A 6,190-nucleotide genomic window follows, 5' to 3' on the forward strand; every position below is an offset into this window, starting at 1 on the left:
GCAAACCCTAGTTTCTAGCTACAACCTGGCAATTTTCTAGGTTGGGCCTGTGTTTTGCCCTTTTGGACCCCTTCCCCTCACTCAATCTCTGAGATTCCACTTTTCCCTGCTTCCTAACATCCCTCCCCACTACCAAAAATTTCCCCAAGAATTTAGAAGCCCCCTATCCCCTTCATCTCGCTTCATTTCGACAAACTTCCTTGTTTCACACATCGGGACAAGTTTCACTCAAATGATGTTTCAGAGCAATCAGAGATGAATTTTGCAAAACTGAGAGAGGTTTTTGCTCAAAACATGCCAAGGAAGAAAAAACTCCTTCACTTTTTATACAGGTGTCATGGTTTGAGAGAAATGTCAAAGAATACTGTTGCCTCAGGAGAATCAAAGGCACTTCTGAAGTGACCTTGGGGAAATCAAGTTTTCTTCTAGCTTGGTGGGCCAAATGATTTGCTTGATGGGTAAAATGATAACTAGACACAAATATATTTCCAATGAGCTATCATGAGCTCAATTTGGGGTTGAGGAAGGCATTCAAAAGTTGACTTCAACAACACTCTTCCTTGAGGCAGCCTCATTTGGCACTTTTTGACCAGTCTTGGGAGATTTGATTTTTGACAGGTCAAATCAACTCCAAATTTAAAAATTCTAGTTGGGTTGGAAATTAGACTCAAATAAATTTCCAACGCGCTATCCTGCGCCCAATTCTGACACCGGGAAGGCCTCCAAAAGCCTCCTGCAAGGTGCGCGACCCGTTGAGCCAGAGGTGCGCGACCCGTTGGGCAAGGTGCGCGACCCGTTGGGCAAGGTGCGCGACCCGTTGAGCTGTCTTGCTGCAAACTTCAAAAAATTGCCCAATCTTCCTCCAAATCATCAAATTTGTTCAAGATAGGCTCTTTACACATTTTTTTGGAGGTTGGTGATGGATGTAAGCCCTCATGCTATGATTTTAACCTCAAATCATGCAAATGAAAAGACTTATATGGCTGCAATATTAATGAGCAAACTGTGCTAGGGTTTGTGTTGTTTCAAGCTATTTTTCCCTTTGGTTTGTTTCCCTCCTTTCCCTTTCACTCACACTTATATGTTTATCTCTTTTCCCATATTATTTTATAAATCAAATGCAAACCCTACCCCTCTCCCAAAGCATTCAAAACCCTAATCTCCCTCCACCATATGCATGTGTAAACACTAAAAATTGTTGGTGAACATGTAAAATGTTTTGTGCATATGTTTCCCTATCTTCCCCTGTAATGCATGTTTTCATATTCCCATATGTTCACTTTCATACATGTTTTCCCATATGCAGTGATCTTTGCAAATGATTTCCCAATATCCCTGATTATAAATATGTATTCCTATATGCATAATTGTTTGCAAATTTTCCTTAAATTCCCTGTTATATTCATATATTCCCATTCCTTGTTAAGAAGTTCCCTCCCCTAACATTCCCCTCATGTTTTTTCCCCTTGAAACAACATAGAGTTCAGTACTTTTGCAGGCAGAGGCAGCAGTTCAATTTGTCCTTCAGTTTGTCCACTTTGCTCCAAAACCATGTCAGAAACCGAAACTTATGAGCAAAGTGATGACCATTCATCATCTACAGGGGTTGAGGTACAGAGGAGGCCTCATAAGGGTGGAAAGGGCGGTCATCATAGGTTATTGTGCGAGAATACATGTATGCAAGGCCAAAATGAAAATGTTCCAAAGGAGGTTGTCCGAGGCTCTTAGGCGGAAGAAGAAGACCAATCCACTCCGTATCTTGGCTGAGGCATCCCTCAAGGATCATGGCACTAACTAGCATCATCTACAGCACAAATCCCAAAAATTTTGGAGAATTTTGGGTAATTTTTGACATTTTTGGGCAATTTACAGGTTTTGGCTTCTCAACGGGTCTCACCCCCAGTGAGACCCTTTGTCATCGTAGCTCCGTTTTGCAAAAACTCAGCATTTTTGGATTTTTCATGCAAAGTTACATATGACCATGCATTACCTTGAGTTTTCATGGAGTTTTGGGCCTCCAAAAGGTCAAAATACAACCAAATTTTGACTTTCTGCCCCTTTTTTGAGCTGCAAAAGTAGTCTTGGGAGAATTGACTTTTGACTAGGAAAATGACCTCCAAATCCAAAAATTCTAGTTGGGTTGGAAAGTAGACTCATAGACCTTTCCAACGAGCTATCCTGCACCTCATTCTGACACCGAGAAGGCCTCCAAACAGGGCTCCAAAGTGCGCGACCCGTTGTGGAGGATGTGCGCGACCCGTTGAGGAATTTGTGCCAGATTTGACCAGTTCAGCCCAGAATTTGCAGTTTAGCTCCAGTTTGAATTTCTGAGGTCGATGGTGGTCCTTTTGACTGTACTTGTGGCACTTTTTGGATACTTTTACCCTTGTTTTACTCTTCTAGAAGTTTCTCTCATGTAAAAGGGTAAAATTGACTGTATGAACTGGTTTCCAAGTTTTTAGAGGCAAGTTGTTTTGACTGCCTATTTTGTAGTGCTTAGTTTAGAAGTTGTTCAAACAGCTCCTAGGATAGTGAGCTCGACCCATGGAGGCAGGGAAAGAGGTTAGATCATCTATATTATGTACTTTCATGCTCATTTTCATGGTTGGACTCTTGAGGGATAAGCTATCATTGTATATTTCACTTGTATCTCTGCAATTTTTGGCTAAGGAAGACCAGGGTTTTGCAGTCATCTTTGGGATTCATGTGGACTCAGGTGTTGATGGTGTGTTTCTTCATGTTATTGTAAGCTTTTTTATGTGATTCATTTCCTTTCTATACTGCTGCATATTAAACAAATGAAGTGATAAAGTCAGAATTCATGCTTGCCATGCTCTACTTTTAAATTTGTTTAATTTCTATGTTTTCTGCTGTCTAAAGAGAATTCAAATCCATTGTTTGCTCTCTTTAGCCTTCTTTTCTTTCTTCCTAATCATCCACTTCAGCTAAAGACATCAATACAGGTTCCTACCTTGCCCCAAAGACCCCCCTGCAGAAACTTTGTCCAATCCCCGCACCCTAAATTGCAGTTCCTCAAATTGCCACCAAAAACCCAAAAAACCCCCAAATCAACCTTCAAATCAGTTTACTAGCCTAATATCAGTGTTACCTTGATTGGTCATCTCTTCCTATTGAAAATTTACCGAGATTGACCGGAGAGAGCCTTCTCCTGCCCCGTAGGGCTAGCTACGAGGCCGAATGGTTTGATGTAGCTTTGAGATTTGCCTTTTCAGCCTGAGGTGAAATTTCAAGTGCTAACACTATAAACAGGAACGAGAGGAATCACCGATAATGATAATGACCCTCAAGGTATTGCAGTACAATTCACATGGTGTGAATACATGAGTCAATGTCAAACACCACGCAAAATCTTTTGGTCGAAGGCCATTGATGTAAACCTGTCGCCGGAAGTGAGAAACTTGCCATTGAGGCATGCAAGCTTCAAAGTACTGAAAGGGTTGTTCCTAAGTCAACTTCTTGGATAATGAGCTGATGTCGACAAGAAGTGACCTATCGTAGGAGGGCATTAATGAATCCCACATCTACGACATGAAACGGAGAAAATGATTTTGTGGAGGTGAAAACGATCTGATGATACACGGTTCAGGGTGGTGGTCATGAAAAATGGAGCGTGAAGGTATTGCAGCGGATGAGGCATTAGCTGGGTTGGTGAATTCTTTGAGCGACTTCTCTTGAACATATCGGTGACACTGAAATGGATTGGTAGCGTTAACCCCAAAAATCGATGGTACAGAGGACCAATGGTGATATGACCGGTGAACGGAATAGCCCAACCTGACTCAATCATGGTGATATTAGAGTGAAAGTGTCATGTTCAAAAGCGACCTGCTACCAATGAAGTTCTTCAAGTTTCCTTCCCTTTTTCCCCAGTCATTGCTAACCAGTACCTCTTTATTTTTGTCAAGCTTGAGGAGGATAACATATGCTTGTTCTATAATTTGCCCTTCGGCCAAACCTATCGCTATGTTTTAGCGAGCCTAGCGATAGTGAAACTAGCTCTTGTTTGTATGGACAAGTTTGTCGCTATTGTTTTAATGAGTTTAACAACAAAGATAACTTGGTACTTTTCAGTTTTAGAGAGTCTGAAAATAGACGGAAAGGAAACTCTAGTAGTCCTTTTTCATAGTATAATCCCTTAAGTCCTAAAAAGTATAAAATAATATGAAAGGGATGACTTTTCCGATCACTTTAGCGAACCAAAAAAGACAAGCGCTCGATCTTTTTGTGTAATGATACCTCAGGTCCAAAAAGATTAAAATATAGAGGAGGGATGGCACTTTCAATCACTTTAACGAGCTGGAGAGGCCAATTGCTCGACAATATTTTCATATTTCACGAGTCTAAAAAGAGCTCAAAAGAGACTCGTTTTTGAGGAACGAGTGATGTTTTCGTGTAGCAACTGGTTCCTAGTAAGTTTGGAACTTTTCAATCACGGCAGCGTAAAGACGGTGGCTAATAGAATCACTTGTCGCAGCAGTTCCTCAAAAGGGTAAACAATCAAGTGGAGGCGTATGATCAACTAAAAGAGTGGAGGTGACAGTAAGAACACGACCAAGGCTCAAAAAGCTGACAGCGATGTGATCACAAAGGTTATTTATCAAGGGTGGACTCATTTTTTAATGAGCTTGAATCTTTTGGAAACTATGCTCAGAGCTAGGTTTATTTTTTAGCAAGCTTGAACTTTGCGGAAACATTGCTTGTTCCAGTCATCTTTAAGGATGTATCTCATTTGTAGGTTCATTTTTTAGTGAGCTTGCCCCATGCGAAACTTTGCTCATGAGCCTTTTGTATGAAAGTTAGGAACAACCAACTACTGTCCTAAGGGTTAATGAACTACTGAGGTTAGGTAGGATAGTTTCATACAAAACATTTCCTTTGCTTTGCCGGTGCCGTCGGCCCCTGCAAAGGTGAATGGTGGATCAGACTAATCACCTAACTTAAGCAGTTGAAGTTAGTAAAAACTACGCGGTTAGAGTTACGCTAGTCGCTTTTCACTTGCGTAAAAAATGTTTGCATGCCCCCAGGCAAAAGAAAAGTAGAGTTTCCAGGTTACCATACGGAAGTTCTTGCATTAAAGCAAGGTTGTTTCGTCCACGATGCAGACAAAACACTTCCTTGGCTCTGTCCATCGAAATAGACAAAGGTGAAAGGCATGGATCCACTTCCAATCACATAACCTTCGATGAGGAAATATTTTTCCAGACTGATCCCATATCCTAAACAGATGGGTGTGTCAAACCGGTCGTATATCCTATGGGGAAACCTATCCTTTATCTGGGGTTTTCCTGCGAAAGCAGACCAGGGCGCATGCCCCATGGGTTTCGTCACATTCACTGAATCACTCATGGTCATCAGGTGGACGAACTAGAGGTTGATGAGACATTCCGTGTGTAAAGAGACCATTTAGGGATGGCATTTGACTAGTAGCCGTGTTTGAACCGGGGAATGAAAGCTGGTCAACAAGTTGGACCATTCTGCCTTCATACGGGAAACACATCACCCGGAAGAGTGAGGAAACAATAGCTACCATGCTGTAAATGTAGTCATGCCCAAGGAGTAGATTGCAATCTAGCAGCCCTTGGACTACCATCACGTTCAGATGAGTGATTTTCCTTCTCAAAGTTATAGGCAAATTTGGAAGGATCCCTACGGTCGACTAGTTCCTTTATTGAAGCCTGACAAATTTCTAATCTCAGGCAGAAGCAATGGCGAACCAAGCGCTTTCCAAGCAGTTGAGGAAAGGATACTCACGGAAGCCCCTTCATCTATGATAATGCCAGCCATGATCATTCTGTAAGCTTGTACTATGATTCGGAATGGCAAATTAGATGGTAGGTAGGGTCTTTCTAGTAGATTCCAATCAAAGGAAATGACTAGATTGCTTGGAGGAGGGACCGAATAAATGGCCGGATGAATCTCTTGAAATGGGGAACTTCCTTCCTATGGTAAAGGAACAGGTAGATTTCCCCCAGGTTCATTGGAGTCTATGTTAAAAAAAAGAATTTGAACGGTGTCGTTCTCATTCTCTTTGGAGTTTGTATCATCTGAAGGTGGACTTTCTGAAGACAAGACTGGGTCGACTGCTGTCTCGGTCTATTGACCTTGGTCTGGTGTGGAATTAGAGGGTTTATCTTCAATGATAGGCGTTTCGACTGACAACAGAGATGTG

The sequence above is a fragment of the Pinus tabuliformis genome, chromosome 7 (genome assembly GCF_031772625.1).
Source record: "Pinus tabuliformis cultivar Carrire ecotype Pingquan chromosome 7, CPIR1, whole genome shotgun sequence".
NCBI lineage: Eukaryota > Viridiplantae > Streptophyta > Pinopsida > Pinales > Pinaceae > Pinus > Pinus tabuliformis.